This window comes from Lontra canadensis, unplaced genomic scaffold (genome assembly GCF_010015895.1).
Source record: "Lontra canadensis isolate GAN:19392208 unplaced genomic scaffold, GSC_riverotter_1.0 scaffold137, whole genome shotgun sequence".
Classification (NCBI taxonomy): Eukaryota; Metazoa; Chordata; class Mammalia; order Carnivora; family Mustelidae; genus Lontra; species Lontra canadensis.
In genome coordinates, this window is record NW_022631131.1 from 2,092,580 (window position 1) to 2,103,812 (window position 11,233).

The 11,233-nt window shown below is 51.2% G+C and overlaps 1 long non-coding RNA gene across 1 annotated transcript in view; it reads right to left on the minus strand.

The window, feature by feature from the left end:
* LOC116858456 overlaps positions 1-7,145 on the minus strand; it is an 86,709-nt gene extending 79,564 nt beyond the window's left edge. Inside the window, exons 1-3 of the long non-coding RNA XR_004380918.1 lie at positions 7,066-7,145; positions 4,195-4,354; positions 2,103-2,229 (exon numbers count right to left, since the gene is read on the minus strand). This is a non-coding gene — a long non-coding RNA (uncharacterized LOC116858456). The remainder of the gene's footprint in view (positions 1-2,102; positions 2,230-4,194; positions 4,355-7,065) is intronic.
* Between the last annotated feature and the right edge of the window lie 4,088 nt (positions 7,146-11,233).

Genomic DNA, 11,233 nt, shown 5'->3' on the forward strand with positions numbered 1-11,233 from the left:
CAAACAGGATGGCACCAAGAGCCAGAGAGAAGGCATAGATTCTGGACAAGTCACTCTAGCTCTGGAGTGTACTGGTGAAGATAACACTGGCTGCTCTAACAGGTGAACCCTGAAATCTCAGCCAAGTGATGTCTTCTTCACACAAAGGCCAAAGCAGTGCTGGACAAGGGAGGGTGCCGTGCACCACGTCCCCCATCGTCATTGACAGCGCAGGCCAAGAGGGGCTCTACCATCCTCCCAGGCTGCCCTGGGCCTGGACTTCCAGCTGGCAGATGGGGAAGACAGGGTGGGAAAGATACATCCGTGTGGTAACCATCTTGGCCCAGAAACAGTACACATGCCTTCGGCTCACGTTGCCTCTGTGAGAAGCAAACAGGGCGATGCTCCCCTGTGGGGCAGTGGTTCTCCCACACTCACCCCACCCTGAAAGGAAGCATAGCGAGCTGTCTCTGCCACATGAAGCCTCAGTTTTACTGTCTAAAAAGTGTGGGCAAAGGGGGACTAGATTGACAACCAGGGCTGAAAAGGACCCTCTGACTTCACGCAATCTAATCCCAGCTCTCCCCACATTTTCCAAGTGAGTAAAGAGGTCCAGAGAGTTAAGTGACTTCCCATGACCTCAATGGCACCCCCAAAAATTGAGGTCTCCGGACCCTCAGACCAAGGACGGAAGTCAGGGCTACCATTCACAGAGCACCTGCCTCCTGCAGAGCACAGGCTCCCAACACACATTGCCTCTGATTCTCACACAACCTGTGAAGCAGGCATCACCGTCTCTAACTTACAGATGAGGACATTCGGGCTCATGGACAGCAAGCTGCCCAAGGTCACTTGGCTTGCAAGTACCCAAACCAAGAGTCAACCCTGTTCTAGGCTGCCTCCCCATTCACTCCACCACCTTCTTCCCAAACAGCTAATGCTGAACCAAGCCCCTGGCCTCTCCACATCCTGTCCCCTATTGCCCACTCACGCCTGATGCCCTGCACAGGAGTCACACCACGTGCGGTTATCATTATCCAAAATCAGGCGAGGTCTAGAGAGGCCAAGCCACTGCCCCAGATCCTGCAGCAAGGGACAGGCTATAAAAACCTGGATGGAGTTTAGGTGTCACTTCCTAGTTTCGGAGGGGTCCAGAGCTGTTAGGGTGCCTCCGGGTCAGGGACGTCAGCTCCATCTGCCTTGTGGCTTCACGGCCTCTCTGAGGTCTACCCCATGGCCCAGTGTGGCTGCGCCGGTGCTAGTCATGACATCTGCATGGCAGCCAGCAAGACAGAAGAAACTGGGAGGGAGAATGTCACCCTCCCTTTAAGGACACTTCCCAGAAGGTTTACAAACCATTTCTGCTTTTAGCCCATTGTCCCTAAGTTGGTCATAAGGCCATACCTACTTACAAGGGACGCTGGGAACAGCAGTCTTTACTCTGGGGGGCTCTGGGCAGGGTTCTTACAGAGGAGAAGGAGAGAAGGTATGTAGGAGGCCTGTGCCAGGAACCAGTCAGGCCCAGCTCCCAGTCCAAGTACCAAGCCTGTGACCACACTGCCAAGGTGAGGGACACTAGGACTGCAGGCTTGGTTCAGTCTCAGGATAAGAAATGATGGGTCCCCTGCTGACTCCCTTCCTCTCCGGGGGGCCCTGGCTGCTGTTTCTGGCCAGGAGACCTCAGCGCCGGGGAGCTAATCCGCAAGAAGGATGATCTGGCTTCCACCTGCGGTGTTGATCTAGCTGTGTGCTGGGAATGCCCACATACCCTCCTCGGGAAGGGCAGAGAAAAGGGTAACCCTCCCCCCCACCAACACACACATATTCTCAAAACCTCCTCTGCAAAGAGGGAATAGAATGGCATCCAAGGCCCCTCCTCTCACTGTCCCCAGTGCCACACTGCAATGGGTCATTTTGTGGGTTCACCTCACTGGGTCACAAGGTTCCCACACATTTGGTCACATATTCTCCCGGATGTGTCTGTGACGGTGTTTCGGGATGAGACTGACCCTTGAACTGGTAGGCTGAGCAGAGCAGAGTGCTCTCTCTAATGTAGGCAAACCTTGAGCAATCAGAGGAAGATCTGAATAGGACAAAGTTGAGTGACAGGGCACTCCTCCTACCTGACTGACTGGGCTGGGAGATAGGTCTTTCCGGGACTTCGGACTCAAAATATGGGCTTCTCTGGGGTCTTGAGCCTGGCAGCTTTCAGACATCAGCTCCTCTGGTCCTCGGGTCTTTGGACCTGAGCTGGAACAACATAACTGGCTCTCCTGAGTCCAACTCTCTGACTGCAGATCTGGTGACTTCTCAGCCTCCATAAGCACATGAGCCATTTCTTACAATCAATCAATACAATATAATTATGTTTTCTCTGTTCTGTTGGTTCTACTCTTCTGGAGAACCCTGAATAATACACATACCTACATGAGAACCAGAGTTGGAGCTCACTGTGCCAGCCCTGGGCTCTAACCTTCTCAGTTGGCAGGCTTACTTACTTCCTCAGCTATAAAATGAAGCCATTATAACTGTCTCAAGGGACTGGTAGGAATATTGGATTAGGTGAGATTATCTAAGTAGAAAATCTGGCATATAGTAGATGTTCAATTAATCTTAGTTACCCTGCCCTTCCCTACCCCCACCCAGGATAAAGCCCAATGAATTGGCAAGGAGAGCAGTGGTTATAGTCTTCTGGCAGTAGAAGTTAGCTGGGATTCATGTATTTACAGCAAGTAGCACACAAGAGGACATAAAAACACCCTTCTTACATGACCTAGGGTTTATACATTTCCGGGATGTCCCTTCCTCTTATTTTGCCCTTCGAGGCCTTCATCCCATCTTCGTTCTTGCTCACCCAGAAGCGTGGCAGGGGTGGGCTCGGCCAGGGACTACCAGGACTGTATAACCCGCCCACCACATACACGCCCAGGTGTGAGAGTGCCCTCTACCCACTACAGTGCACCAGGGTCTCTACCCTCTAACCTCTGGGTTGAGGGAACTGGGGTGAGAGGGAAGGAGGCCCCATCAGGGCATGTTGACAAGAGAGACTTTGACCCATCATGATAAAGAAGGATGGTGCTCTGAAGGCCTTTCAAGTGTTAAAAACATTTCTGCCCCCTCTCTGCACAGAGCACCTAGTGAGGGCTTGGGTCCTGCTTCTGTCACCAACTGGAAATGAAGTGGAAATGAAGCTGGACTCCATTCCCTCATTGGTGACACAAAGAGGGATTAGATGACCTTCACAGTCCCCTCGACCTGATAATTTGGAGATGCAAGTTGTGGATACATGTCCCCTTTGTCACACCAGCACTCAAATCCCCTTCCCTTTAGCACCTCACCTCCCTGTTAGGAAGCCTCCCGCTGTGTGTACTGGGGTCAGGGGTCACCCCTGGTGGAGCACCCTGACCAGGCTGCAGCGTGTCCTCTTCCTACTTCCTTTTCAGCAGTAGCCCCTGGGCTCCTCCTGTCCCCAAGACTAGCCTCCCTCCCCCAAGTTAGCTCCATGAACCTTAAATTGAATCCCCTTTTTGCTAAGTTATGCAGAATTGGTTTCCATTGCTGCAGACACCCCGACAGGTACGTAAACCATGCCCATGCCCTAAACAAAGAAGGCCCCAATCTTTAAGATGACACGCTGGCCCTGTTGCTCATCCTCAGGTCTTCTGTCCCTGTCCCTTCTCATTATCAGTTACTGATGTCTCTTCTTTCTCTTCCCCTTTTTAGGGATGGAAAAGAAGGAGGTGGTAAATCCAGGATGAACAAAACTACTAAGAAATACAAGCTTAAGTGACTCTCCTCCAAAGAAGAAATCACAACCAATCGAACTGTACTGCTTTGAGTTAGACAGCGTTCCCTTAACCCTTTGCTGCTGAGCATGTGCCAGGCGCCAGACCGTGCTAGGCACAGGGACACACGTGAATTAGGATACACCTTCCCTGTAGCAGCTCCCGGTCCAGGCTCCGTTGCTGATTAAAATCCAGTTACTCAGCAGCACAGTACCTTCCAGTTTTACGAGATTGTGTGTATGTGGATTTGACACCGTGATGAAGATATTAATATAGTCTCACTTCATATGCAAAATTTTAAATAATGTCTACCCCAAATATTTTTTAAGCATGAAGACTGTGGAAGCTGGCAGGCCCAGTGAATTGTGAACCGTGTTCGCGTGCTCACCCCACAGCAATGCCACATTAGCTGATAAGCAGAAACACCTACCGGCATGTCAGGGATTGTCTTAAATTAGGCAAGTTTCTGAATTATACAAGGCCTTCTGCAGCGGGTGTCTCACAGGCAACACAACAGGTCTGGTGTTCGGAGTTGCGGCTGCAGAATCAGAGTGTGGGGGTGTTGCTCCTGGCTCTGCCACTGTGTGATCCTGGATGAGGCGCAGATGAAGCCTCTCTGCCTCAGTTTCCTCATACGTACAATCTCGATAACAGTGCCTCCCTCTAAGGGGTTTATGAGGATTACAGGCATTCTTCCAGGTGACGTGCTTGGCAAGTTCCTGCAGCGGGGGGTCTGCAGTGAGCTGGCAGGAAGGGGTCCTGGACACACACTGTTAAGCAGGAGCTGCTGCCCCGAGGGTCCAGGGGGTCGCAAGGCTACTAGAGAATTTCACAAAAACAGAGTCCTCCCACCCCAGCGACACCATGAGCTTTCTCTGCTTGAGGGCTATGGCACCATCCAGACACTTGACCCTGACGGTCTTTGTGCTCACACTTCCAGAAATTCACAGTCACTCGGGATTATTTGTAAAGCCGACCTGGCACTAATAGGGCCACACTGTCATCCAGAGGAGAAAGCAGAGTAGGGACCCAGGTAGCCTAGCCAGACCCTGGCCAGCACCTCAGTGTTCCAGAAGGATGCCTTTCCAAAGTGCCCCATCACAGTTAACGTGTTCTAAGCTGATCCAATGGGATCATTACTACCCTGGAGCTTACCCTGGGGAGGCACAAGGGAGGCCCACTTAACCCAGCCTGGAGGAGCCAGGAGGCCACCCCAGAGGCTGGGGGCAGATGCTGCACTCCAGCTGATGGGAGTAAACCCAAGGAGCCAGGTGATGGGGTGGGGGCAGAGGAGCAGCTGCTCAGGCAACAGGAACAGCTTGCACAGAGGTGCGGAAAAGAGAGAGAACCTGGCATATTCAAGCAATTGCCACTAGCTTCATATAAAGTAAGAAGAGCGTCAACCAGGATGTAACCCACTCACTTCCAGATGAAATGGTTTCTGGGGCAAGTGAGTGAGGCTCAGAGAGACCCTCTCAGAGGGGTTCATGACCCTCTTCGTGCTCTGGAAGCCTCTGACAGTCTGTGGAAGCCTACGGGATGTCGCCTTTAAAAACACAAAATAAAGTATGTACAACTGCAAAGGGAACCAATTATAGCAAAGTAGTTACTATCGAGACATTTTTTTTTAAATACATATCTGCTCTGGGAATACAACACACAGCATAGGGAACACAGTTAATAATATCTAACAGCTTTGCATGTGACAGGTGGTTGCTAGATTTCTCGTGGCGATCACTCCTAATAGAAATGTTGAATCCCTGTGTTGTACACCTGAAACTAATACAGTATTGCCTGTCAACTACACTTCAATAAAACATTTAAATAAACAAATAAATATATGTGTGTTCAGTGTAATATATGTACCTCTTTAACACTGCATTAAATGACAAGATCTAGTGGCAGGAAGTAGTGCTGAGCAAACGTTGTTTTTCAAGACAGTAAATATAATATAATATGAAAATGCCTGTGATTCCTATCGGTGACAAATCCCAAGTCTTGCTCGTTCTACTTATAGCAGTTTGCTCCCTGCATTCATACTAAAGGGAAAGACTCGATTGCAGGTAAAGATTGGTGAAAATAAAGACGTGACTTTTTCACCTCCAAGTTCACGGACCTGCAGAATTCCCTCCATACCTCCTGGGATCTCCAAGACATGAGGAGAGAAGCCTCCACCTTACACAAAGAATCTGCTTTGTTCTCGGGGCACAGCAATGAAGAGCACGGCCACCAGGCTGCTGAGCCCCGAGCAAGAAACCCCGCTGTCGGGCCCCTCAGTTTCCTGTGAGAACCGAATGAGGGGGACACACGTAAACTAGTCAGAACAGTCCCTGGCACGTAGTAGGTGGTCAGTCAGTGAGAGTGCCGTTCTTCTCAGCCCCAAAGACAGTGGAAAGAGAAACCCGCGGATGGGGGTATTATTGACTGCCTGAAGTCATGTTAATAAGCACATGAAGCACAATTAGCAGAGTTATTTCAATTCTGAGGTTTGCTTGACTATAAAAGCCTCCCATTTGTCCTTCCCCGAGTTCTCTGCTAATTACAGCTGCTGCCGTCCATCGCAGCTGCCACCCAACGCCCATGTTGGCTGCATCTAAAGTGGCTGTTAAGGCAGCATAATGGTGCGCGCTGACTAATTGGCCCTCGTGCCCTGGATGGATGGAGTCAGAGGCTAGAGGCTGGCCAGGACCGGGCCCTAGCACCCCGAGCTGCGCGGCCCCAGCGAACTCCCAGGCCTCCACCTGCCCTCCGAAGCGCCCCACAGGACCGGGCCATGAAAGAGCACAGGGATAGGATGCTGAGCCAGTCATCCGGGGACCCTGACTAGGGCGAGTCCTGCCAAGAGGTTGTGGGCAGAAAGATGTCTGTCACTTCCAGGACAAAGCACCAAAGACCAAGGACGGGACTGCCCCCGGGATGGTCTCTCCCATGTTGTGGCCAAGACCACCACGTGGTGAGATGGCAGAATTCAGCTGAGACAGGAGCAGCCCAGACTGTCAAACTGTCCCTCAGAGGCCATGCCCAGTGGACTTTGCAAGGGAAGAGGGACGCCTTCGATATATTATTACGTCATGAGGATCTGCAGGCTACTGTTACCATAGCATAACCTAGCTTTCCTTGCCTCCTGTAGTTACTGTCCCCCAAGAAGTCAAATGATGATTTTCCTAAATAAAGGATTTAGGAGATAATTGCCTCCCACTACTAATAAGAGGAGAACGATACTATGGCAAGAGAGAGCAGCCTTCCTAACAAAGAGGCTGGTTCAACGATGAGATGAGTGCTCCCCACAAGGCAACCTCACCGTGCTCCCCAGAACCCTTCAAATGACGAGCTCAAAACCAAGATTCGAGCACTGCAATCTGTAAGCAGCCCCAAGGGTGGGGACCAGGGTAAAGAGTGAGGGACCAGACATTCTCAGATACCAGAGGGGAGTTGTCCCTTGTGACGTCACAAAGGAAAAGCTGGGTCTAGTGATAGAAGAATTATGGTACGAATTTCAGAGTCAAGAAGAAAGCGTTTGCATGTGGGTTTTACTCTGGGGTTCCTTCTATCCTGAGGATATCAAAGAAGAATTAGGTACAATTGGGTTTTCCTCCTTCCCAGCAGCAGACCTTCAGCCCAGGCTTCTCTTTCCCTTCTCATGGAGGGGACTCCAGGATATGACAAAGAAATGGATCCTTTCTCATTGTTACAGAGAGAAAGAATCCTAAAGAACTTATGACTCATTAAAAAAAAAAAAAAGAAAGAAAGAAAATCACGAACTTCCTGATGGAGGAAATAATTCTGGATTATCCCAATCCAAAATCAAAGACCCTAGTATCGATCACGGAGTCTACAGTAGCAGCACAGAATTCTAGAGTCATAGGAACCTGAAACCCATAGAAAAGTCCTGGAAAACAAAACAAAACAAAACAAAACAAACAAAAAAATGAAAAACAGGAGAGCAGGGTCACCCATTTGCTTGGCCAGCAAGGCTTACCCTACACCGGGGCCACTGGCTTCTTCTTCCTGGGGACACCCAGGTGAGCAGACCCCCAGTGTCTCCTCTCCCAGTGTGTGTGCTTCGTGCCCACAACACACTTGCGAGCAAGCTATCCCCATGCAGCAAATAAATAAATAAATAAATAGCGAGCGTGACTTTGTGTTTGAAGGACGAATGCCAAGTCCCCTCTGCGGGGCCTTCTCCCGAACCTCCATATATCACCTCCACACGACCAGGCTGTCAGGCCTGCCTCCCCGAGCTCTGCTTGGCTATGATAAACACAAGACAACACATTTCCTACACCCTCAGGCCCTGCAATCAGGGAGAGGGAGGGGTGGAGAAATCTATCCCAGCCATTCCAGGATTTATGTTTGAAACCATTTTCCTTTGTCGGGGGAGAAAACGAGCAGATGTTCCTAAAGGTGAACCCTGTAAATCAGTGCAGATGTGTTGGGGTCTCGTGCCTTTTTTTGGCAACTCAGCTGGGTTTGGCTTTTGCACCAATACCTGAGCATGCACACTGACTGGCACCATCTCACCACCTCCCTCTGACTCCCCTACCTCTTCCCTCACTCTGAATCAGCCTGAACCCCTTCTCCAGGAAGTCCTCCCAGATTATGCTTATCTCTTTTCCAGCCCTCCAACCCGAGCTCTGGCCTTTTCTCAGCCCCCCAAAGAGTTTAAGTCATTCTGTAATTATTCATCACTTTTCAGTCCATGAACACTGGCCCAGAAACTCCTAGACAGTACCAACTGCCTCCCCCATCAGATTAGGAGTTCCCCCAAGGCAGGATATGACTCCCACATCAATCCAGGCACTACTGAGGACAGAAAACATGCTTCCCTACCTTTACCCTCTGGCAGGTCAATTCACCCTGCTTTAGCTGGGGAAGTGCCCTGATTCCACCTTCTGAGACAAGGAGAGATATTATGAAGTCTGAAGGTACACACCAAATGTCTGTACATATTTGCAGTTTCAGGGAAAAGGGTCCATAGCCTTCAAGTGATCCTCAGATGGATCTGTTCAGAGCCAGGATGAGACCTCTGGAAGCACCAAGCTCTGGAAAGACCATGGTACAGCCCTACGTGCACCCATCATATGGGACGCAACTGAAAACCGCACTGAACTCTCAGACGCAGCTTCTGTGATGCACACACTTATCAGAGCTAAGCGTCTGGTTTGTACTGACACCCTTAGTATATGCTAAGTTTCCTTATGGGGGACCCTGCACTCAGCCTGCCACACAGGAAAGGTTGAAGGCTGTGGCTCCCACAGTGGACACGGAGAAATAGAACACACTCCCCTCCTGCCCCAGCCCATGAAGCAGGCAGGCAAGTAGGGAATTAAGCTCAATCTGTCCCTTTGAGGGCATCCAGGGGGCTCAGTCGGTTAGGCGTCTGACTCCGTTTGTGTCAGGTCACAATCTCGGGTTTGTGGGATGGAGTCCCCCGTCCAGCTCCGCACTCAGGACAGAGTCTGCCAGTCCCTCTCCCTCTGCTCCTCCCCTGCTTGCACTCTTCTCTCTCTCTCTCTTTCTCTCTCTCTCAAATAAATAATTAAATAAAATCTTTTTTTAAAATCTGTCCCTTTGGGAACCTCTGCTTCCACCACCTGGACAGGGATAAAGGAGATAGGGCCATTTTTATGTTTTCTGAACTGGAACAAGACACAGAGGATGTAACTCTATAATATCAAATGGCCCCACTGAGCACCCTCCTTCCCCAGACACCCACCCCTCCCCCAAACACCCACCCCTCCCTGCCCCCCTGCCCAATCTCCAGCTCTCTGAACCTAGGAAAGGCCCCAAAGTGCTTCAGTGAAAGGACTTAGGGACTTCCAAGACATCACCTACCACCTTTGGAAGCCATCAGCCCCAAATGTGGTGGCCCCCCCAGAGACCCTGAACCCATTTTAATGCATAGCCCCACCAACCATACCCTGTGCACAGCTCTGGAAGCCAAGTTCCCCAAAGGAAGGGGACAAGGTTAAGGCTAATTGCCCTCCCAGGGCTTGGAAACCACTAAGAGACCCACAGAGGATGTTGGATGAAGACCTATCAGGCACTCCAGATTGGGAGTTGGGAAAACCGGGTACAGATCCCAGTTTAGTCACCCGTGCACTCACTATTCAAACCTGGATAAGCCACTGCCCCCCTGTCCCCCACTGTCTCCATCTATAAAGGCAGGGGCTGGATCACATGAGTGCTAATCACAGCTCTGTGTCTCTGTTGGGGGTCTATACCACAGAGAGGGTCCGGGCTAGGAGGAGTCATCACAAGAGCATTTTCTCCACCTCAGGATATTAGTCTGGTCTTCCCAAGGCCCCAGGACAGGAGCCACAGTCTCCCCAAACTGGGCATTTGCGTTAGGGAGGAGTTTTTAATTGTGTGGGAGAATGAGCAGCAGCCTGGCCCCTAGGGGGAGCTCGGGCAGAGAGTAGGAGAAAAGAGGATTAAACTCTTAGATTCCAGTCTCTGTTAGGGGAGGGTATGGCTGGTAAAACCTTGAGCAGGGTGTAGACAGGGCCCTGGGAACCTGGCAGTTGTGATTTTCTTTGGGGCCTCAGGGCTCATCCTGTGGAGAAGGAAGGGAAGTGCCAAAAAGTGAAAAGATGTAAGAAGAAACTAAAGCTTGCTGAGGTTTTGCTAGGCACACAAATCACTGCACTTAATCCCCACAGCCCTATGAAGTCAGTACTATTGCTAGCCCCATTTTACAGATGAGAAAACTGAGGTTTGGAGAGCTCACATGACCTGTTTAAGATCACATAGCGAGGAAAATGCAGAGCCAAGACTCAAAACTCCAAAGCACATGTTCTTTCCATGGAACAGTCCACAGAGGACAGTGGTTAGAGAGCCCAGAATACAGCCTCACCACGCTCCCCTTCAATGCACTAGGTGGGCGGTCACTGCCCACGGCATGCTGAGACAGGCCCGCGTCCCACTCCCCCACCACACCTGTCCTGCTCCCAGGAGGTTCACGTAGCCTAGCCACGGCTGTGTCCCTCCGGCTCTGAGCCAGACACCTGGGAGGCCAACGATCGGACACTCGTGTCCTCTCCGGGCACTTCAGTCACCTTCGGGCTAGGTAGCAGTGTCTCCCCGCCATCCCGTTTCTACCATGCCGCGCTGTGCCCACCGCCCTGCTGGGCTCCCAACCCCCTGGCCGCCTGACCCATGACCACCCCGCATAATAAAGTGGGCAGGCTGATCGCATCCCCTAATGACAGACCTCAGGTGCCAAGGGACAGGTGCAGGGGTGGAAGAGGGGGCCAGGGAGCTGGAACCAGGGGAAGGGACAAGGGCTCCATCCCATTCCCGTACCTGCAGAGGACTGGTGGGGAGGGGAAGACTACATTTTTAAGGATTGGGGAATAAGGGGATACCGGGACGGGAAGGGGCACCTAACCTCCTGGGACCACAGAGTCAGGCTCTTAGAAGTCACCTCCAGTCACCCAAGCCTTCAGACCAAATATAACCACTGCTGA